The 25,215-nt window shown below is 40.4% G+C and overlaps 1 protein-coding gene and 1 non-coding gene across 5 annotated transcripts in view; both read right to left on the bottom strand.

Annotated features, from left to right (window-relative positions):
- lypd6b (LY6/PLAUR domain containing 6B) overlaps nucleotides 1-25,215 on the bottom strand; it is a 192,140-nt gene that overhangs the window by 92,030 nt on the left and 74,895 nt on the right. The window lies entirely within an intron of this gene.
- On the bottom strand, nucleotides 15,987-16,109 carry LOC122552077 (U6atac minor spliceosomal RNA). Its single transcript, XR_006312293.1, has one exon. It is a non-coding gene; the product is annotated as a U6atac minor spliceosomal RNA (small nuclear RNA).

Below are 25,215 nucleotides of genomic sequence, written 5' to 3'. Positions count from 1 at the left end.
AGGGTAGAGATTTTTCTTTCTACTCTAATCCACATAAATGTCACACCAGAATTGATATGTTTTTTGCCCCCTCAATTTTTTTAAATTCCATATCATCCTGTAAAATAGGTAATATAGCAATTTCTGACCACGCTGCTGTATATATGGAAACTAAGGCGAAGAACAGTGGGACATCCCCTCGGCATTGGCGTATGGACCCCTTCTTAATGAAAGATAGTAAATTTGTAAAGTACTTCTCGCAAGAATTTAAAACTTTTTTAGAAATTAATTCAGGTACAGCTAGCAACCCGTCAATGATGTGGGAGACCATCAAAGCTTACACGCGAGGCTTGATCATCTCCTACTCAGCGACCCAGAAGAAATTAAAGGGAGAACAACAGCGTCTGCTTGAAGCCCGCTTAAAAGCGGCTGAAACAGCATACACTGATAGACCTTCTATTATTAAATTGCAAAGGATTACAGCTCTTAGGACAGCTCTAAATACTACACTTACTCAAACGGCCAAGAGGGAAATATTATTTGCAAAGCAAAGGTTATATGAATATGGCGACAAACCGGGTAGATACTTAGCATTTCTTGCAAAGAAAAAAAAGGCCCCTCAGACTATTATGTCTATCAAGGAAAGTACGGGTATTTTGACTCATGATCATAAAAAGATTAATGCGACCTTTAGAAAATTCTATTCTGAGTTATATAAATCACAGGATTGTGAAGATAGGACGAAGAGGATGCAGTCATATTTTAAAAATTTGACTTTTCCAGACCTAACTCTGGAACAAGTATCGGTCCTAAATGCTCCTCTTACACCCCAAGAAATAGTTGATGCAATTAGACACCTTCAAAATGGTAAGACGCCGGGCCCAGATGGCTTTCAAGCTGAATTCTATAAAGAATTTACAGAAATACTGGTTGGTCCACTTATGGATATGTATAACTATGCATATAGTCAGGGCTGTCTCCCGCCTTCGCTGAAAGAGGCAAATATCTCTCTTATCCTTAAAAAAGGAAAAGACCCAGAAGATTGTACATCATACAGACCAATATCCTTGCTAAATGTAGATTTTAAAATCCTCTCTAAAACGTTAGCACTGAGATTAGAAAGGATACTGCCACATATTATAAAGGAGGATCAGACGGGATTTATTAAGGGCCGTAGATCATCCAATAATGTTAGAAGGGCTCTGAATATGATTCAAGCTTGTCATCAGGGAAAGATACCAGGAGTAGTGGTTTCATTAGACGCGGAAAAGGCATTTGATAGGGTCGAATGGTCATATTTGTTTTACACATTGGAGAGGTTTGGTGTTGGACAGGTGTTTACCAAATGGATCTCAACATTGTATAGTGATCCCAAAGCAGTTGTGGTTACCAATGGATTAGGCTCGGATAGCTTCAGTGTGGGTAGGGGCTGCCGTCAGGGATGTCCCCTCTCGCCATTGTTATTCACGCTAATAATTGAACCACTAGCAGAAGCTATACGAGCTGATCCTAATATAGTGGCCCCAAGGATTGGTACAGGTAAACATAAAATTACCCTTTATGCAGATGATGTTCTTCTATTCCTCAGTAACCCTTTGATGTCCATACCTCGCTTAATCCAAGTTATTAATACATTTAGTGCATTCTCAGGTTATAAAATTAACTTTTCAAAATCGGAGGCTATGCCAATGGGTGGCCTTGCTGTGATACCCCGCTTAGCGGACGGTTCCCTTTTTCCCTTTCGCTGGTCCCTGGAGGGTTTCTTATATTTAGGCATTTTTATTACCCCAGTATTTGGTCAGTTGTATAAGGCTAATTTTGTGTATTTATTGGAAAGGATAAGGCAGGACCTCCAGCGATGGGGAGACCTGCCAATTTCCTGGTTGGGTAGAATAGCATTAATCAAAATGAATATCCTGCCCCGTCTCCTATATCCTATGAGAATGCTTCCGGTGATGCTGCCGAGGACAGCTTTATGTAAATTATACGGCTGGCTGAGTTCCTTTATCTGGAACCATAGGCGGCCCCTTATTAAGCTGAAGAAGCTACAGCTTCCACAGGCAAGGGGTGGATTGGACTTCCCAGATTTTAGGAAATATCAATTAAGTTCCCTATTAAGTTATATAGCTGATTGGGTCTTGTCTGATCCACAATCAATCTGGTTGGACATCGAGGCTTCTCAAGTAAAATACCCACTTATTAACCTTTTATTCTCAGACAAGAGGAAAATCATTACAGATCACTGTAAAAACCCTATAATACTGAATACAATCAAGGCTTGGAATATAATGCGGCAAAATGAGGGTAATTCACATAAAACATCCCCCTATGCACCGATAGTGGGAGCATGGGGATTCCAACCGGGGTTAACAGATGCCACTTTTAAACTCTGGAGATCCAGGGGTATCTCATGTCTCGGGGATTTATTTAAGGATGGGGTCCTGATGTCTTTCGGACAGCTGCGTCAGAAATTCGGATTACCCAATGGAGACCTCTTTCGATACTTCCAAATTCGAGATTTTATACAGAAGAAGACTACGTTATTAGATAGTCTTTATAAATCCGATAGAGAATGTAGTGTCCTACGACCAGTGGGGGTATCTTCCATCAGTAATATTTATCATTTGCTACATGATGAAGTATCGGGAGATATGGATAATCTGCTTAAAACATGGGATCAGGATCTGGGACTAGAAATCTCCACAGAAACGTGGAATGATATCTGGGAAAATGCTAGAAGAATTATTATTTGCAACAGAACCCAGGCTATCCAGCTGAAGATACTTCATAGGGCCCATATAGCACCGGTTCGATTGGCAAAGTTTAAGGCAGGAGCATCTCCAATGTGTCCTAAATGCAAAATAGAGGTGGGCACTCTTGTACATTGCTTATGGACCTGTCATAAGATCCGTAGATATTGGACTAAAGTAGCAAGCACCCTGACAGAAATTTTAGGAACGGAAATAAAAGTGGACCCCGTATCTCTCCTCTTGGGCTTTTCGAACTTTCCCTCCCTGGACACCTACGGGAAGAGACTATTTTCTATTCTTTCTTTCTGTGCAAGGAAAAATATTTTGATGAACTGGGTGGCGGAGGGCCCCCCTGGACTTTCAAATTGGCACAGACTAATTATGGAATGTATTCCCCTTGACTTCCTTACAAATATGGTGCACCGAAAGACCGAATTATTTTATAGAATATGGCAGCCCTTTTTGAATTACATAAATACAGATATTTCGGCTATCCTAACAAGGGCTTTTATTTAATTGAGACTACAGACCTGGCTGGTCCGCGGCCCCTCGGGGGAGGAATCCCGCACGAATACGGGTTTTATCATATCTGATGTTAACACATCCCGAGCATGTAAGAGACTTAAATATACACCCTGGTTAGTTGTAGGTTAGATTAGTAGATAGTTGAGTTTTGTTTGTTTGTGTTTTTTTTTTTCGTTTTTTTTTTGTTTTTTTTTTGTCAAATTTTGGTTATTGTATATTTGAGCTAATTGTATATCAATGTTTATATCTGCGAGTTTTGTTTATTTTTGTAAACTTGTAAAAATGTTAAATTTCTAATAAAAATATCTATATAATAAAAAAAAACCAGTACAAATGGAGCACGTTTACAGGTTGAAGTTAGAAAAGCCGAAGGAAAGAGAGAGAGTTTCCACACAGCTCACTGTTGAACTCTCAACTAGTTCTGGACTGAATTAAACTGCTCAGCTCAGCTAGAGAGCTGATCACGTCCCGTTCATTATACAGGTCACTTCTAAAACATGGCCACTTTGGCCTGAAGTCTCATCTGTTTACATATAAACAAAAAGGCCTCTCAATCCCCTTTAATCTCTGTACCAAACCAGACTGATCAGAGCCCAGCCTGGTTTATTACCCCACCCTCCCACCCCCCGAAACAAAATCAAGGACAGAGTATCCTTGAGCCAAGGAACAGCTTTTAGAAAATAAAGGGACTAGCTTTGTGACACAGGCACGAGTGAAACCAAGCATGGGCACATGTAGTCAATCAAGTCAAAGGGTGCAGAGAGATCAAGTAGTCTGAAGAAGATAGTATATCACGGTCAAAAATCAGCATTTGTGGCTTTGGGTTAGGGGTGTGGATGGGATGTCACTGATTGGAGGTGATAAAATATCAAGTTGTGTGGATTTGGAGAAATCACAACACATTCAAGGACTCAGTGGTAGAAATAGGACTATTGTATGTCTGTTTGAAAAGTCTCAAGACAGGGATTTGGGATGGGTGGTCAATTGTGTACCCAACCAAACCAACACCCAAAATGAAGACACTAGCACCTACCACTTACTGTTTAAAATCCCGCAAAGAGGCCCCAATCTGTTATGGACGAGGCCAGATCACTCAAAACATTCTTAAGCAGGTAGGACAGAACTTAATTTTGCAATTTTGCAATTTGTTTTGGTAAGTATACAGTAAACTGTATCAACTGATGAATGATTTTATCTGCAGAATGAGCAGCAAGAATAAACAGGCCACTTAATAATTGGATATACAGATTAAAAGTGACAGATTCTTAACACTGTCTTTCCATCTTACTATCAAATAAGGTCCTTGAAGAAAGCTTATAGTTGTTCAGCTTCAAGCCACCTGACTTCATTTCCTTATCCCTGATTCCGGAATCATGTATTCAAAATGGAATGTGGTGATGACTGCACGCTGCCTCACACAAGAGAATAAAGTTATGACCAGGATATTACCTAATACCTATACAGTATAATCAGGGCCAGTGCAAGCGTATTAGATACCTTAGGTAAATCTTCAACCTTGCACATCCCCTCCCCTTATTCCCCTACCCTAACCCTCTGTGATATTAACTATCTTGAATGACGGAGTAGACTCAATGGGCCGAATGGCCTTACTTCCACTCCTATTGCTTATGGTCTTACAGTCTTATCTTTAGGGAGGGGGTATCTTAAACTATCAATTTCTCTCAATCTTTGAGCGGCAGCAGAAATGAGGCTGCCAAGGCCATAGGTCACAAGGAAGGGAGCATCGTGAGAAGGGTGAAGGTCAAGGCCCCTTTGAAGTTGGTTGGATTGCAGTGGGAAGCGAGGCTGGTGAAACCAGGGCCCAAGGAGCATGGCTGGGAATTGTGGGTGGAACAAAGCTGTAAAATAGAGAAGATGAGCAAAGAGAGGAGGTGCGAAAAGGGAGGGAATAATTCCAAACATTTCAAAAAAGTAATACTCAGTTAAATTGGAAACATACCTTGGAAAAGAATATAGAATTTCTTGCTTTAGGCTGCAGAGGTTCAGGAGTCTTTATCTAATTCTAATATTAATCTAATTTTGTTTCAGTGTGAGTCAAAAAACTTCACCCACCCACAAAAATACAGAAAGAAGTGTTGCTACGGCATGGACCATTGGACTGAAGGATCTGTTTCCATGTCGTGTGACTCTCTGACCAAATCACAAATGAAAGGAGGTTGTGTAAATGTAAAGAAAGTTCCAAAAATCAAAAAGTAGCCCTCAAGAAAATTTCAAGAATGCTCAAAAAAACGGATCCTTGATATAATTACAGATTTATTTTACACCAAAATGGAGGAGATTATGATACTGATCAAGCATTATCATTGTTCTACACTTTTCACATGATTTGTACCAAATCAAATGCCCATTATAATATAAGATGTGTGTGATAAAGCTGCTCCTTTATCAAGATTATGTTGTCCCTTTTTTTTTCCAGAGAGGTCATACAAGAAGCAGACTCCGAAAAGTCTAAGTTGAAGGGTTTTAGGGCCAGTTTGATTATAGCTAACAGATACTGCCTCAGGCAACAGGCTTTCAAGTTTTAAAAAACCCATGTACAATGAAAGGAGATTGGCCAGTTCTCCCAGCTCAGCTTTTCTCTGGTTTGGTTTGGTTTCAGCAGTAGTGTTGAAAAAGCTGCTGGAAAAAAAGAAGCAGGTCTATGCTGACCCTCTCATCCCTGCAAGATCCTGTGTTTATGCCAAGGGGTGTTTATGGGGAATGTTGCAGGTATTTGGAACAGCATCATTAAGTTGGGATAATCTGTTGGGTTTTCAGATAGGTTGTTATTCTGTATTCAGTTCTCGTTTGTTTGTGTTTCATTCGATAATCTTGCAAATAAATTCTATTTTGTTTAAAACTAAATGGTTTGACCAGCTGCATCTCTCCTAGAATGTCCACTGTATATCTGCTTAAAACAACTAGCAAAGTTAGGGTCTGGGCTACTTTCTTGAAATGTTTTTTTTTGGGGGGGGGTCAGTACGAGATGATTATGTGCTAAATTAAATTATGTTCTTTGATTTTTTTACTGACCTTTAATACTATTTACAGAATGAGAATGTCACTGGATAGATTAGCTTTATATGTTAATTAAAATAAAACAAAAAAAACTGTGGATGCTGGAAATTGAATCAAAAACAGAAGTTGCTGGAAAAATTCTGGTAGTAACTCTGTTTTCTCTCCACTTAACATTTTGAGTTCACTGATTCATCTTTAGAATATTAATTGTCTATCCCTAATTGCTCTCGAAATGCAGTGATGATCAACCTTCATTAACCACTGTTGTTCATGATGCAAAAGTATGCACACACTGCTATTAGGGAATTGTAGGATTTTGACCCAGCAAATTGTGAAAGAATGCCATCATTGTTCTACATCAGGGTATGAGGCTTGGAAGGGAATTTGCAGGTGGAAGTGCTCTCATGGCTTTGAGGACCTTGTTCTTTTGTGTGGTAGAAAACATGAGCTTGGAAGGTGTTACTGAAGGAATCTTGATGAGTTGCTGCAATGCATTTTGTAGGTACATACAGCTCCCGCTATGCATCATGGGTGGAGAAAGTGAATATTTAAGATGGTAGAGTTTACTCTTCAAGTTGACTGTTTTGTGCTAGATGGCATTGAACTATCTGAGTGTTGTTGAAACTGGTCAGTTGTGAGTATTCCGACATATTCCCAACTTGTTCCTTAGTTAATAGGCTTTGGAAATTTAGGAAATGAGTTACTAGCCACAGAATTCTGAGCCACTAATTTGTAACTAGTATTTTTAGTTCAGTTTCCAGACGAGTTATGCAAATGAATGTTTTCAAAACTATCATATAAAGCTAATTAGGAATCTAATTGAAATTTTCAGAAAAGCTAACATAAATAAATGAATGGCAGTATAAGTGGATGTTTAACAGTAGATGTACACACAAATATATATATTAAAATATCAAGGAGAGTCATTGAATATTTTTAAGGCAGAGTTAAGTAGATTCTTGACCAACAAGAGGTCAAAGATTATCAAGGTAGGCAGAAACATGGAAAGAGGGCACAGTTAGATTATCCATGATCTTATTGAATGGTGGAGCAGGCTTGAGGTGCTTACTCTCGCTCTTAGTTTTTATGCCTCTGTATTCACAGTACTGAAACCTGTTTATGAACTTCCGTAGATTAATGCAAAGTTCATTTAGACTTTCTGTCCCACCCCCTTACATTTCACTGTTCTAGATGACTGCTAGTACATTAGTTTGGTGTTTGAGTGACAAATTAATTTGTGAATTAATATGCTTAATTTTCTTTTAGAAGTCTTTCAAAAAAGGTAGTTTTGAATGACATGCCATAAGAGAACTTCAACAAATTCTTGTTCAACGAGGCAAGAATAATGACCAAAAATCTGAGAGCTTCCATGAGAGACAGCAAATTTCAAAGTAAAATTGGAAACCTAATATTAATATTTCCCTCATTAATCAGAAGGTGAATGCATGTGACTTTCCCCTCAATACTGCCAGGATCACAAGGCAAATTAGAGTACTTCCTCAGCATAACAAACTGAAAGAGAACCATCAATCATGGAAATGGCCATCAACAACCAGAGTGATTTATTTTAATTACTTTGCTTTATATCTATGCTCACAGAGCCTTTTGGCTGTTTTTAAAAATATGTTTTGAATAGAAAAAAGGGCAGTCATTAATTTTCAGAAATAGAATTGGGCTTTCTAGTTTGACAGAACTTGAACTATAAGAAGAAACAAGCAGCCATCAAGTTGTCCAATTTTCATATGTTCACACGTGGAGATTGGTTCTATTAGTTTTCTGAATAGTCTGAAGTCCAGGACTCTTGTCTTACTGACGAAATAAGGTTTCTAAGTGCTTGCTGGGAAGAACTTGGACTCTTCTCATAACAGCCGCTGATGCTTACCCTGAACTGCTGCCACGGTGTGAGCTTTACCTCCAGCAGGGTATTTGAACCTGATGTGGCAATATTCATATTAGTTCCTGCTACACAAGAACGAGGCTTGGGCAACATGGTATTAAAAAATTAAACAATTGTTTATTATGGCTCCTGATATATCTTATAGTAATGAGCATTTCAGTGCCTGGGTTAATATTAAGCGATTTGGTTACAAAGAGGAACAAGCTTTCATCAAGGTATCGTGCTTCAAGTGGCTCCAGTCAAAATGGAATTTCAGACCTTCATAACCTCAGGTCACATGCTATGATCCATGAGCATATCTCTTTAAGGTATACCAACATACCAATTGACAGATATAATACAACATTAACCTCCAGTGGGTAGCTGCCAGTTATCTATTGTGATGCTCAATATTTTCTCATGAGTTTAAGCTTTTGGGAATTGTTTATTTGGACATGAATCAAGAAATGGTCCTCCAAATGGAAAATATGGTCCGATAGTGGCTATTTGACAACTTGTTTGGCTGAAAGATAGAATTACCATCCTACAAATTGCCCAATAAATAACTTATTATGAATGAATTTGATCACTATGCCCGGAATTAACTAGCTTGAATGTGACAGAACGGACAGGTTTCAACTTGCAGCAAATCCCAGGTTGCTCATGTTGCTTAGTTGCTAAATTTGAAAAAGGAATAGCAGGGGATTGCAAAGTGCCCGAAATGTAAGTTTGCACTTGTTTAGATTGGATGACTTGTGAAATGCTATAAACCTTTCTGTAAGGTTTCTGTCATTTTGGCAGGGTGGGTGGTGTCTTGAATTTTGAAACTAGTCATAAACCATACAACTTCACAGGACATTCTGAAAACAGAGTATCTGCTTTAATGAGTGAAAATACAAGAACTTTACGAGTTATTGGAATGACTCTATGGAACTGATTAATAATAGAGATTTTATCTTCATTGTCAAATAACTAGAGCTGTAGATTCAATTCAACCATTTGTGTCACCAACAAAATTATATGAGCAATGTAATAACCACAGAGTGTCAATCAGTTTTGGATTAGATTAGATTCCCTATAGTATGGAAACAGGCCCTTCAGCCCAACAAGTCCACACTGACCTTCTGAAGAGTAACCCACCCAGACCCATTTCCCTCTGACTAATGTGCCTAACACTATAGGCAACTTAACATGGGCAATTCACCTGACCTGCATACATTTTGGTCTCTGGGAGGAAATCAGTGCACCCAAAGGAAACCCACTCAGACATGGAGAATACGCAAACTCCACACAGACAGTCACCCAAGGCTGGAATTGAACCCAGGTCCCTGATGCCATGAGGTAGCAGTGCTTACCACTGAGCCACCATACCACCCTGAACAATTCCCCCCATTAGCTTCTAACATTAATTAACCACTGTGTTGCCAATCAGAGGATCATTGATCCAGATTTCACACTCCTTTTAAATTTACAGCATTAATTCAAACTTTAGGTTTAGATACAAAACATAAAAAACTCAAACTTTACTGTTTGAATTTACTGTAGGTCTTGAGCAGCAGTTTAATGAGGCAGATAAACTTTTCACTCCAAATGGAACCACTGAAATCATGGGGTGGCATAAATCTAAGGATGCCAACTCTGGCTAGACATCTTTGTGAAGATTTTGTTATAGGATCTTCGTAAGGGAGGCCGATGTTTGAAAGACACAAATAGCCGACAAGGGTTAAACAGAATTAAACAGCCTGCTCCAGCATTTAAGTGAAACACAGTTGGGCTTAAAACAGGGCTACTCCAAGGTGAATGGGAGGCTCTACAAGCAACCACCCGAGACAGTTTAATAATGATGCCTAAGCATAGATAAGTGATTGATTCCACCCTCATTAATGAAAGGATGTTGTCCCATTAGGTGAACAGCAACAGTTAGAACAAGTGGTGTAAATCCCAGTCCATGAACCAGGCAGCCTAACTCATTAAGCAGTTACAAAAGCAACAGCAAAAGTTATTTTGTAGTAATCAGTTACTTCTTTGAAGTTATTCGCAATATTAAGAAATAGTTGCTAGTTAAAGATTCTTCAAATAATCATAGAACTAAATTTCAACATAATTATAAACGTATGTGCAACAAAGCATAAGGGGAAAAACATTTAAACCTCGATGTGAAAGTTAATTAGTCTCAGGAAAGGAATCTTACAGTAGTTAGTTAAAACCAACTGTCTTTTGTATTTTTTAATATATATAATTGGGACAGTGGAAAATATTGGAGGAATAACAAAATTTGATAGAGATAGCACAAAGAATAACAGAATTCATGCAGTCCTTTGAGATAAGCAAGTCTGAGACAGACCTAAGGAGTATAGCCAGCAACTCTGGAATGTGAATTAACAGGATGCATAGAAAGATCCCATGGCCTGGAGACTACAATGAGATCATGGGAATCTGGACTGTCCATAGGAAAATCCATCACTGATTAGGTGTTTCACAGGATTGGGTGTATGGAATAGGGGAAGGACACAGTTACCACGCTATATGTGATTAATATAACATAAATTGTACCAAAAATCAGAGTTTGTCATTGATCTCTCTTCTGATCTGAGCTGTAGACTAAGTGAAAATGACTGGGTTCTCACTGCGAGGCCAGATTTGGGGAAGATCTTTAGGCTCTCTACCTGCATTAACTGGTTGTTGCTTGAATAAAAGTCTGCCACTTGCCTGAATCCTGCCTGCCTTCTAGTCTTTGTCCTTGTTTGGGGGGTGGGGGCGTTTTGGGGGGGGGGGGGTGGGTTATTAGATTATATTAGATTAGATTACTTACAGTGTGGAAACAGGCCCTTCGGCCCAACAAGTCCACACTGCCCCGCCGAAGCGCAACCCACCCATACCCCTACATTTACCCCTTACCTAACACTACGGGCAATTTAGCATGGCCAATTCACCTGACCTGCACATCTTTGGACTGTGGGAGGAAACCGGAGCACCCGGAGGAAACCCACGCAGACACAGGGAGAACGTCCAAACTCCACACAGTCAGTCGCCTGAGGCGGGTATTGAACCCGGGTCTCTGGCGCTGTGACGCAGCAGTGCTAACCACTGTGCCACCGTGCCACCCACTCAATCCTCCTACAATCTCCAACAACCATACCTTGTAAAAACAATCCTGTTCTTACTCCAACAATATGTATGCTAACTGACATCCAATGAAACTTAAAGAAATGCATGCATTTTATTGTTTACTCCTTTTATTTTTCTCCAGGATTGTTCTCAACTGTAAAATAAATCAAATAACTGTGGATGCTGGTAATCTGAAACAAACAAAACAACAAGTTTTGAGAAGATTTGTAGCTCACTTTGAGGTTCTGAATGTAAGTTTGCTCATTGAGCTGGAAGATTCATTTTCAGATGTTTTATCACCCTACTAGGTAACATCTTCAGTGGGCCTCCGGGTAAAGCACTGTTGATAATTCCTGCTTTCTATTTATATGTTTGGGCTTAGAACATAGAACATAGAACATAGAAAAGTACAGCACGGAACAGACCCTTAGGCCCACGATGTTGTGCCGAGACTTAATCCGAATATTACATTAGGATTACTTAACCTATGCACCCCTCAACTCACTGCTATCCATGTGCATGTCAAGCAGTCGCTTAAATGCCCCCAATGACTTCGCTTTCATGACCTCAGCTGGCAATGGATACCATGCATTCACAACTCTCTGCGAAAAGAACCTACCTCTGATGTCTCCTTTATACCTTCCTCCTAATATCTTCAAACTATGACTTCTCATACCATTCAATCCTGCCCTGGGGAAATGTCTCTGGCTATAGGCTCTATCTATTCCTCTCATTATTTTGTACACCTCCTTCTCTCCAGAGAGAAAAGTCTGAGCGTATTCAACCTTTCTTCATAACGCAATCCCTCCAGTCCAGGCAGCATCCTGGTAAACCTTCTTTGCACTCTCTCCAAAGCCTCTGTATCTTTCCTATAGTAGGGCGACCAGAACTGGACACAATATTCCAAGTGTGGTCTCACCAGGGACTTGTAGAGCTGCAGCAAAACCACGTGGCTCTTAAACTCGATACCCCTGTTAATGAAAGCTAAAACACTATATGCTTTCTTAACAACCCTATCCACTTGGGTGGCAACTTTGAGGGAGCTATGTACTTGCACACCCAGATCCCTCTGTTCCTCCACACTGCCAAGAATCCTGTCTTTAATCCTAATCATTAGGCACTATCTCCAAATGACTGACACCATCCGTCTCTCTCTCTCTCTCTCTCTCTCCCCACACTTTCCCTGGAGTTCTATACAAAGGTGTACCCTAAACCCCACTTCCCCAGATAGTCTCTCCAGCATTGTCCTGTACAGGGCAAAGGTGGAACCTGTCAAAAAGTTGTGTGTGTATGTGTGCACTAATTTGAGACTTACCCCCCCCAAAGGCAGCAGCAGTCTTGCTGCCCCGGAGTTGGCGAGAGTTGGGGAGTGGGAGGGGGTGGGGGGGGGGGGGGGGGTGAAGCTCGCAGAAACAAACTCTGACACAGAGAGGGGGAGCAAGGCAGGCAGAGCAAGACAAGAGGAAAATTTAGACTACTCCGAGCCCCAGGGAGAGGCATTGAATCAATTAACCGAATAATCAATTATCCAAACGAAATAGTTGCCCACCCATCTTATTCGGATAATCGAGGTTCCTCTGTAGTCTAATTCTGCTCCGAATTTTTACATTCCTATTCTCCTGAAGACTCCAGGACAATCCTGGATGTTTGGAAAACCAATGAAATATTCATTTTTCATTAATGTAGATTCTGATCCATGTTTTTGAAAAGGGACAGCATGTGATATTACGATTTATGAATATGTTAATGATGATTATGGAAACGATGATACTACTCAGACGCCAGCACGGCAGAGAGAAACACGTGGTAGAGACTTGGAGAGGTACAGAGAGAAACATTGACCAAAAGAGCTGTATTCAGGAAAATGATATATTAGTGAGAATAAAACATTGACTGTACAACAGAGAGGGAGAGAGCTTTATTTAAACTCCAGGTAAAATGGGGATGTATGGGATACAGAACAATAGCACTCTGGTAAGACAGTGCAGACTGGAGGAGGGGAAATGTAAACTGCCAATACCCTCGAAAACCAAGAAAGCACAGCATCTATGAAACCAACAGGCAAGATTCTGCAAGAGAAAGACATTCCATGGACAGACTTAGGCACATCAATCCAAGGCATGGTCACCACAGTGCTCATTCCTTCCAAACAACATCTAATAATGAAGAAATGTAACTGTGAGATTTGATCCTGCCTATCTGCTCCCTTAATCACTTCAACATTCAATTGTACACTCAATTGACTTTCTAAAATAAATCTTGGAAAATATGCCAATTGTAATTATTTGTGCCAAGATAAAATAGGCTGGTTGCAATGTTAAACTGTTGTTATTGGAACTACCTACAAATTGTTCATTTACCATCTGCCAGTCAGCAAGGGAAGCAGGAAGTACATCAATAGCCTACGAAGTCAACCTTAAAATCTTCCCTCCCTGAGTCATCTTTACAACACTGCAGTTGGAAAAAATAGTTTACAGCTGAGTTGAGAACAATTAGGCTGAAATATCACCTTTCAAACAAACATTTGTTAACATGTTCCTGCATTACTGAAGACCGACATATCAAATATCAAAGTGAAAGATACTACCAGCATATCAATGTCCATACACTGGTGCAGGTTAGGCCTCTGCTTTTTTAAAATGCATAGTAGTGTAGTTATTACAATGTTCTAGTAGAATTTTGCCCCTATTGTCCTGATTAAACAAGTGTTGAAATTTGTTGCTATTTTTAATGTATCCTTTTTCTCAATTGGCAAATAATGCAATTAATGTGTTACATTCTCATTACAAAGCACAAAGGATAATATAGCATTGTTAGCTTCCAGAGAGCAGAAGTTGAACTTAAGTCCACTCAATACAACAGCTTTTGAGTTTACTGGGCTCTCTTTGGCATAATGCACTGATGATACACAAGCAACCCATTTCTGCACCTAATTATCAAGTTTAAACAGAACTGACATCACTGGATTTACTTATATCTCAGGATATTTTTAAAATTAGTATTTGGTTTTCATACTGAAGGACTGAATTAGTGGGGAATGCAGTTCATTTTAACACAATCTCTAATCATTTAGGTACCCGATTATAGCAATCACGTTTCTTTTTCTTCAAGACTTACCTGAATATTTACAGATGATGCAGTACGTATAGTTATTATAGCTTGCTTTAAGTAAACAGTTAATTCACTCTCAGTGGTTTACGGTGGGGCCAAGGGATGAGTATGAAGGTTTTTTCATAGTGCTTTACCGATTTACAAATAATACATGTTGCCTAAATTTTTGTGTCAGAAAAACTTGCATTTTTGTAGCACATTTAACAACCTCAGGACATCCCAGAGGTCTTCACAGTCAGTTGGGAACTATGTGTGGGCTCTTGTGCCACAGTTGTAGTCCCTGTCTCTGGACCAGAGAACCTAGGTACAAGTCTCACCTGCTCCAGAGGTTGATGTTTTAAAAAAACGTCTATGCTGAAATCAAGTCACTATTGCTATGTAGGAAATGTGTTTGCCAATTAGCACTGAGCAAGGTCTCACAAACAACAATGAGATCATGAGCAGTTCATTTGAGGTTTGCTGAAGTTAGTTAAAGGAAAATATTGTCCAGCATAAACTTCCCTGCTACTGCTTATAAAGGTGCTATAGGATAATTTCTATGTAAGAGGCAGACAAAGCATCAGTTTAATAACTCATCCAAAGGATGGCACTTCTGATATGGAAGCACCCCCTCAGTACAGCATCAAATTGGTTGGGCCATACAAGTGTGTTCTCAAGCAAAAAGTGGGAAATCCTGCTGTTACTGTCAATACATATATGTGTCCTTTAGTCTGGAAATAGCTAATGTCAGCACACAGCAAGTGCAACAACCTTTGGGCAAGAGAATATTAAAACAGCAGTGCAGATGGGTTTGGAAATTATTGTCATGCAGGTGGATGTCACTAAAAGAAATGAGTAGCAGCCAACCACTGAACTCCAGAGAGACCAAGACAATTCCACAAGGACTAAGCTCTAGCTGTTATGCACAAGCTCAGTAAGATTGCAGAAAAGCAGCAAACTGATGGATTTTTAAAAAATTCATTCTTGGGATTTGGGAATCACTGGCTGGACCAGCGTTCATTGCCCATCCCTACTGGCCCTGGAAAAGATGTTAATGAGCCACTTTCTTGAACTGCCGCAGTCCTTGGAGTGTAGGGACACCCAGTTTGGAAGGAATTAACAATAAAAATGGACTTTAATGAGAGAAGGAATTTGATCCAGCAATGACGCAAGAACGGCGATGTAGTTCTGAGTCAGGATATTGTGTGTGACTTGAAGGATAAATTGCAAGTGCCTGTGATCCCATACACCTGCTGTGTTTGCCCTTCTAAGTGGTTAACCGAGAGCACAAAACTGCAAGTCTGCCAAGCTTTAAACCTCAGTGCACTCCTCTACCTCCATTTAGACAACAAATGCCAGGCAGGAGAAAAGACTAAATATTTTCCATATTTGTTTCTTGAAGTCTTGGAAATGACTAAGACTTCACTGGTACACTTTCAAATTGATGATAGAATTGTCATTTCGCTATGCAAAAATGAGACAATTCTGCAATAGATTGAAGACTATTTTTTAAAAATTAACATGTTCTCCTAGTCAACCTGCTCAGAGATGTTGTTATGCACCTCTGGTCTAAGTGGGACTTGAACCTGGGCCTCCCTGGTCCAGGGCAGGGACACTATCACTGTGCCACAAAAGGACCCAAAACATGCTTAGATGCCACTAAGTAGATGGCAATGTCTCAACCATTTGTGTGTGTAAGGCCACTAGGGCCCCTTCTATCCTTTTCAAAGGGAGTGCTAACCTTCTCTCCTTTCATACGCCATCGATCAAAGAATGGGCATCAATTAAGTTGCGGCTTTTCTGAGACTTCAAGAAATATTGAAAACAGAACACTTTCAGTGAGATTTGCACAGAACATTTGATCCAAGTGTAGATTATGGTAAAGTTAGTATAGATTAGAAATGGTGTCATCATTAGAGGAGGTGTGCCATGGTGTGAGGATAGAGGGTGTCTAGCCCACCTATTTATTTCAGACATCCAAACTTTTCCCAATGCACCAGAAACTTACACACAGTTATGACTCTGACTATTGTCATTTTATGCATCATGTGGACAGGTGTTTGAATTCTACATCGCTGAAAGGGACTATTACTGGCTGCTCTTAAAACAAACCTGAACATTTTGCAAATTATATTTTTTGAGTTGCTCTACCCTACAAGGGTTGAAATGCTCAGTCCCTGGCTATATTCAAGAATTAAATTGATTTTTTTCTTCACTCAGAGAATCATGGCATTGGAGAATAGGGCAGGGAAGTGGAGAAAAGGTAACGGATCAGCCGTGATCCAAATGAACAGAGCCACATGGACTTCTCCGGTATCGGTTCTTTAAGTTTTCATATTCTTAGCTTGCGCTCTCAAAATGTATAGAGTGGGTGTCTTGCCAATCTATAATACTCATTAAAGTCTGGTTTTATTGTCAATGGAAAAGTCCAAAATAATGGGTGCAGTTCTGGGTGCAAAATCCCTCTCCAGAGCATCTTGACTTAGCTTGAATGTTGCCATTAGACATCTGTCAAGTCTGGCACTGGTGCCTCACAGCACCAGGGACATGGGTTCGATTCCCGCCTGTCTGTGTGGAGTTTGCACATTCTCCCAGTGTCTGCGTAAGTTTCCTCCAGGTGCTCCGGTTTCCTCCCACAATCCAAAGATGTGCAGGTCAGGTGAATTGGCCATTGCTAAATTGCCCACAGTATTGGTGCGTTAGTCAGGGGTAAATATAGGGTAGGGGAATGGGTCTGGATGGGTTTCTGTTCGGAGGGGCGGTGTTGACTTGTTGGGCCGAAGGGCCTGTTTCCACACTGTAGAGAATCTAATCTAAAAAAAAACTTATAGATTTGTTCATAAGTCACTTGACACCAAGTTATAATCCAACAGGTTTATTTGAAATCACAAGCTTTCAGAGCACTGCTCCTTCAAGAACCCCTCAGAACACTACTGGTACGATAAAATACTAGGAGCATATAAAGGTAAAACTACCCTAGTCCCAGAGAACCATTGACCTGAGGTTAACCACACCTCAGGTGAACAGAGAGGTTGAGAATCCTTCATGGGAATCTCAGCTGGTATGGGAATTAAAATCGCCCTGTTAGCCTCAATCTATATCGCAGACAGCCATTCAGTAGTATAAATGTTGAAAGAATAGCTGGAGTATATTCTAAGCATATCATATAATTTACGATCATCAACAAAATAGCACAACAGCTTTATATTACAGTCAGCATGTAATGATATGACATGATATTATAGTCAATATTATGTTTCCAAGAAGTTAAATTACCAACTATGGCACAAAAACTGAAGTCACAAAGTCTGAGCAATATCATTTCAAGAGGTTAATAAGTTTAGGTCATTACAGTTGAAAAAGTTAATTATTTTGTGGCTTTACACATGATAATACCCCTCCCCCCACAGAGCACTCAGCAATGAGATGGCTCACAGGAATATGATTCCAGGTTTTTATTTCATTTACAGGTGTATGCAGTCATTCACTAATCCACACTATGATCAGAATATAAATTCCAACCAGGAACATTACCGAGACTGGTTATCCGATGTGATGCAGGTCTGATCTAATCTCTGAATCAGTTCACTGCATACACACAATACAAGCCCCTATTAAGGCTCTAAGTGCTAAGCATTAAGTAATCAGAGTCTAGGGCAGAAGTTTCAGCAACATCATTACACAAGGGTAAGAAATGAGGGTCACAGCATTTAGAAATCAACGTTGCATGCACTCTGCACCCAAATGGAGTTCCAACTATCAAACCAATTCTCATTTTTTGCCTTCCCCTTCAACAAAGTACTTTGTGCGAAGCTGACAAAAAAACGTTGTCTGCTTAGTTCTGTTACTACTGAAGTAAGCATAAAAGGCTCAAATATCATTGCTGGAATTCCACTGCCAGAAATAAGCATTATTGTCTCTGTTGTCACCTTTTCACACACAGTAAGATTGCAATGGTAGGATTTGCCATTTAACTAGAGCACAAATCAATATACAGGCATATACTACAACACATATGCTTTATGGAAAATGTCATCCAATAGAAATCTCAATATCACATGGCTACTTCTGCCCAGAAGCTAATAGAAGGCCTATTACTTCACTGAATGCACACCCTTCAATGTGATCTTTCTCAAACAATGCACAATATACCTCTATTGGTTACAAGAAGATAACGCCATGAATAAGGACTAATTCAAATGAGAGAGACAATTACAAAGCCAAAGCAGATGTAGGCACAGATTTTCATAGAAATTAACAATGTCCAATGCTGGAGGAAACACTGGCCACCTTCATTAAATCAGACTGATAGGTAGAGCCCTTTCACTACTAGAACAAACTGGGCTATTCATGGTATAACACACCTGAAGCAAGGATTAAATTATACTGTAAAATAACCCATTTTTTCTAAACAGGTGAATATGATTCAACCACACAGCTGAGCTTACACCAAAAGCATAATTGCATTATATTTAGTCATGTTGACAAATTTAAATCAAGAGGTATCATTAACGTACGTTTTAAGAAGATATTTTACTTAGCTAAGATAAATCTTGAGCAAAAAGCTATGAGCCATTTACAGACTCTCTCTTTGGATCTCTGCATTTAACCATTTTATTTAACACAAGGATTAAAAATGCATTCTCAATCCTTTGCCAAGTGTTTACTTTTTACTCTGCTTTTTCTTCACTATTTGTAAAAATTGTAAGTGCCTGATGGGTTAGTGGCCCCATGGGTGTTTGCTGCAATACCACATGTTAGCCACAGTATTGAATGTCAAGAAAATATCCACCACTTAAAGCATCACAACCAATCTTAATGTCAAAAATCACACAACACCAGGTTATAGTCCAACAGGTTTAATTGGAAGCACAGTAGCTTTCGGAGCGACGCTCCTTCATCAGGTGATTGTGGAGGTACATCACACTGCAAATTTTTGCTATAAATTCTGTGTTACGATCGAGCTCTCCACAATCACCTGATGAAGGAGCGTCGCTCCGAAAGCTAGTGTGTTTCCAATTAAACCTGTTGGACTATAAGCTGGTGTTGTGTGATTTTTAACTTTGTACACCCCAGTCCAACACCTGCATCTCCGAATCAATCTTAATGTCAACCTCCACCAACATCCACCTAAAATGACCTGCGGTAGGGGTGGCATAACAATAGTCAGGAGTAGGAACCATGGAAGATTTTTACTTTGTTCAGCTAAGTGCTCTTAGACTACATATAATGTTTTTTTTAGCACAGGCTCGGAGTTGAAATAAACTTGAACATTCTGTTTGAATGCATGGCACAACCCACTATATCCTCTTCAAGCATCTGCAGTGCATTTTAGCAATGATATCTGAAGGAATTTAAGACAAAGTGGCTTGGAATTGTCTTTATATTGGTTTACTTTGGGGTTTTAATAAGGAAATTTTTCATGAAACTATTTGAGGTGTAAAATTTAAATTCAGGCTTTCAGCTTCCATCAGGTTCTATCTACAGCAGAAGTGAGGGAGGAATGAACTGACTGCAACTTTACTGCATTTCTCACAGTATTCAAAGGTCCTCTCTGTTTCACCAATGACACACAATTTTCCACTCTACGGCGAATTTAGGTGTTTTTCCACGTAAGGAGTCAGCTATTACAAGGGGGCTTAGCTTTAAATTAAGGGATGGTAGGTATAGGTCAGATGTTAGGGGTAGATTCTTTACTCAGCGAGTCATGAGTTCATGGAATGCCCTGCCAGTAGCAGTGGTGGACTCTCCCTCTTTATGGGCATTTAAACGGGCATTGGATAGGCATATGGGTGATAGTGGGCTAGTGTAGGTTAGGTGGGCTTGGGATCGGCGCAACATCGAGGGCCAAAGGGCCTGTACTGCGCTGTATTTTTCTATGTTCTATGTTCTATAGATTGAAGTCACTAAAGAACCTGTAGCTTCACGACAAGCATCTCTAAAACACCTTTAATAAAGGACGACATCTCAAACTCCTTTAAAAATGAGGAAAATGGAAGTTGAGCCAGAGAACAAACTATCCAAAACTAATCACCAAAGGCTTGATCAAACTGCTGGGTTTAAAGGGGACTTTAAAGGGATAGTCATCAAGGCTTATCTTCATGGCAGGAGCAATTTACTGCATTTTATATGCATTTGGTTTCTCACTAGGCAGTGTCAAGGCACGAGGATGGGTTACTCTTCTGAGGGGCGGTGTGGACTTGTTGGGCCAAAGGGCCTGTTTCCACACTCTAGGGATTCTAATTATAATTCTAATTAAAGAGGAAACTATAGCTTGTAAGATGTCTTATTACTGCTGCAACTCACCTCATTAATATTCAGTAGTCTATCTCACCAAATGCACCAAACCAGCTAACCTTCCAGAATTTTTGATGTGGGAGTCAGAGAGGTACTGAATGACTTCAGCACACTGCAAGAGCCTCCATAGTGCTCAGCACCAAACAGCAGCTCATGGCACATACCATGGGCACCAGCCACACGCACACCTCATTCACAGACAGTGCCAACCAACTTGTGTCAAAACCCACACAATCATCATGGTAGCTCTCTAGCCCACTTGCAGGCCACCTAAGAAGGTCAAATTTGCATCGCATTGGCAACCAACATTGCAAAGCTGCACAGAGCCAACTTGCACACAGGGATAGCTCATAGATTGGACTGGGCTGCAGTTCAGGCCTGTTCGCTCACTCACTTAGCACCAACCAGCATGCTCACAGCAATCTATAATTTGCTGTGCTAATCCCGTTAGACTTTGGCTTTAGTTGAAGCATAAAAATACTATCAGCACTGTCATACTGAAATGATCTTTTGTACAGACATATGCATTGGTTGTTTGTCAATAGGGCTATGTCTGGAGAGATCTCTCATTGTACAGATACCAATATATCAAACAAATGCCTACACAGCGTGTGCCAGCTAGACATTTATTCAACCAAATGGCCATGTTGGAAACTGATAATCCTCAATCCAGTCAAGGGGGAGCCATTGTGTATTAGAGGCAAAGTCCACAGAGTCTAAAGGCTTGGCCATGGTCAGTCATTGGCTTGGGACACCCCCATTAAGGCTTATGTCCGCCTGCAATCCAGGGAGTGGTAACAGCAGGGGCAGAAAAGGCTGGGATGAAGAAAGTAGAGGTATTTGTAAAGGAGGGAACAAGGACAGTGACTCAGGGTGTGAGGTGTATGGTTTGCATGTGGGAATACATCAGAGGCCTTGATCGGCTCCAGGCAGTGACCACCATAGTGGCATCCACAGGGACAGCGTAGAGAAGCAGGGTGGACATCATTAAGGTGTAATGTTGGGGTTTAGAGAGGCAACGAAGTTGGAGGCACAGTTCATTGTGATGGCTCTCCACGTGTAGATGGGGGTGGGGGATGATGTGTAAAAATGATATAACAGGGGATAGAGAGGTCCGGAGGAATACCTGGCAGCCAAGCACAGCCCAGTATTGACTGTGTCTACCGTGAGCTTCATTCTTTGCCATTACTTATTATTCTTCAGATGCAGACTGCTACTTGCAAAGGCTGGCACAAAGTCAAGAATGGGCAAAATCAGAGTCACTTTGTTGGGTGACAGTGCAGGACTCACATCTGCTGGATATTAGGACATTACAGAGACAAAACACATGTTGAATGCAGCTACATTTTATTTGCAAATCTTTGCCCAAATACAGTATATGCAGAGTGAACGAGGATCCAAAGCTTGGCAAACATGGATTGCACCATGACATATTTGATTGTAAATCTAAAACTGTCATCTCAGCAATACAGAGATTGGAAACAGTAAGCAAGAAGGTGAATGCTGACCAAAGAAGTCCCATCATTTGGGGAACTTCCATCAGATGTCTTAAACGTCATGCAAGTATGGCCATGGACTCTACTGAATTTAATGACAAGTTTTGTGATTGATGTGAGCCTGGGATGGGAAAGAGTCAAATTGGAGCGGGCACTCCTTTATCAATTGCAATATGTTGATCACTCAGCTGGTGTGGCACCTTCATCCAGTTGATGCTGACGCTGTAACAAGACAGACAGACCTTCAATGGCATTACCAACACTGAATCTCCCACTATCAACATTCTGAGGATTACCAATGATTGACATAAGTTCCAGTAGATAACGAGTTTGTTGCAGAAAATCATTAAGGATTATCAAGTAGTCACTGGTCATCATGCCAGTATTTGGCTTGCATTGTAGAAGGGAATTGCAGCCTCCATTCATTTTGTTAGTGCCCACTTTTGCTGGCTGTAAATATAAGCTCATGTTTGGAATTGTCTGAGTGTTTGCCTTTATGTGAGGTTCTCCCACTGGAAAATGACAAGATGTGGGTTTCCAGCGGGGGCAGAGCAATGGGGGGCATTTAGATGGAATCAAAGCAGGGACAGGAAATCTGCATGGTGTGGTTAAACAATGACTAGGGTGAGGCAATGGAGTTATATGCACAAGGAAGATCAGCCTTATGGATTTGCTGCTGCTGAGCTAATATTTTGCTAAGGAAGGGAAACTCTCCAGAGTGCCAGTGCTTATGCAGGTGCATAGCAGCCTTTTAAAGATTGTGTAGGTGCTAGCATGCCAATCTTTAGGTGGATATAAAGTGAATGATGAGTTGTTCTGGGATTAGCACATGGTAAGATGAGATAGAATGAGGTGGAGTAGGTAGTTAATGAGGTGAGTTAGGAATGATATGGTAAACAAATCTCACTGGGCTTCATGGTGATAATCCTTCTAAAAAACTCAATGGAACTCGCACAAAGCTTAAAAAGTATAAGATTGAGCCCCTTGTTACTCAAGTAGGTGTCTCTTCTGCTGAAGACTTATTAATAGTTATTCTTTCACCATTTAATAAGAGAAAACCCAGTAGATCTGTTTTTCAAGAAGCCTTGATGACAGCCCACCTCCTCATGACAGAACCAAGAGTCAGCTGCAAGCATCTCTTACAACACTGTCCATGTGTGTGTGCAGCATGGGCTGGACAACAGCCAGGCTTGAGCTAATGCGTGGCACAAATGGTACTTGCCATTTAAGTGCTGGGCCATGATTATTTCTAACAAAAGAGAATTTAAGCATGACCCCTGGACCTTCAATGGCATTACCATCAGGGAATCTCCCACTATTAACATTACCATTGTCCAGAAATTGAACTGCATCAATCATACATATACTGTGGCTAAAGGGCCGGTCAGTGACTAGGAATTCTGTGGAGAGTAATTCACTTCCTCTCTTATTAATGCCTAGTCAACAAGGCACAAATCAGGAATGTTATTTAAATACTCTCCCCTGTCCAGGATGTGCACAGATCCACCAACAGTCAAGAAACTCAATGATATCCCAGACAAAGCAGCCCACTCAATTGGCATCTCATCTAACATCTTGAGCATTCACTCTCTCTACCAAAATACACAATGACAGCAATATGTGCCATCTACAAGATGCCTTGTAGAAACTAAGAGAAAGTGAGGACTGCAGCTGCTGGAGATCAGAGTCGAGAGTGGGGTGCTGGAAAAGCACAGCAGGTCAGACAGCATCCGAAGAGGAGAACAGACATTGCGGGCATAAGCCCTTCTCCTGCTCCTCAGATGCTGCCTGACTTGCTGTGCTTTTCGAGCACCCCACTCTCCGTCCTGTAGAAGCTCATTAAGACTCCTTCAAGTGCCTTATAAACTTGCAACGTCTACCATGTAAAAGTATAAGACCAGCAGATGCACGGGAATACTACCACCTGAAGATTTCTTTCCAATTAACACATTATCTTAGATGGAATTAGATTAATGTTCCTTCACTCCCCATCTTCTCCAGGACAATGAGGGATAGGAAATAATTGCTGGTTCAGACAGTGATGCCCACATCCCATCGTAAGGGGAAAATATTGGGAAGGGCATGGGTTAACCCCACATCAATTAATTGGTGGAATACTAATAAAATCTTAAGCTGGCCTAAATCAATTAAATTAGAAAGAAAAAGGAAATTTAGTTAGCTTGATTAAATTATATTAATTATACAGTTCATTTTATTCTTATTCAAGAAATGCTGTCAGTTTAAAATGAATTAAAATACATAAGCAAGCTTGAAATGCTGCCGTCTGGGCAACCTGCCAGACACAATTACAGGTTGACAGAGTATCACAGAAGAAAGGTGGAATAGATGAAGACAAGAGACTTAGGCATCACTGCTATTTTTGATATGTTTGAAACAATTTATTTCATTGAAACAGACTATTTTGGAATTTGAGTAATGCACTACCTACATGATATGTATAAACATCTGATGTTACTTCCTCAGAATCCTCTGGGATCGGCTCTTCCAACATTGGCTCAATAAATATCTGCCAAACCTGTGCCTGAAGGTAGGGCGGTTAAGAAGGCATTTCGCACGCTTGCCTTCATTGCTCTGGCCTTTCCGTGGAAAAGTTGGGACATCAGATTGAAGATGTACAGGACTTTGGTGAGGCCTCTTCTACTGCATGCAGTTTTGGTTGCACTTTCATAACAAGGATATTTTTAAACTGGAGGGATTTCAGAAAAGATTTACCAAGACGTTGCTGCAAATGGAGGGTTTGACTTATGAAAAATAGGCTGGGACTTCTTTCACTGGAGCGTAGGAAGTTGAGGGGTGACCTTACAGAGGTTTGATAAATTGAGCATAGATAAGATGAATGACGAGGGGTCTTTTCCGAAGGATGGGTGAGTTCAAAACTAGGAGGCATATTTTTAAGGTGAGAGGAAGTAAATTTAAAAAGGGACATGGGGGCAACTTTTCTTTTTACACAGAGAATGATTTATGAGTGGAATGAATTGCCAGTAGAAGTGATGAATGGAGGTATAGTTAGAACGTTTAAAAGATATTTGGATGAGTACATAAATAGGAAAAGTTT

Source organism: Chiloscyllium plagiosum, unplaced genomic scaffold, assembly GCF_037043375.1.
Source record: "Chiloscyllium plagiosum isolate Xiang-an unplaced genomic scaffold, Cpla_swu_hap1 HiC_scaffold_7, whole genome shotgun sequence".
NCBI classification, from domain to species: domain Eukaryota; kingdom Metazoa; phylum Chordata; class Chondrichthyes; order Orectolobiformes; family Hemiscylliidae; genus Chiloscyllium; species Chiloscyllium plagiosum.
This window is presented reverse-complemented; position numbering and strand designations above follow the sequence as displayed.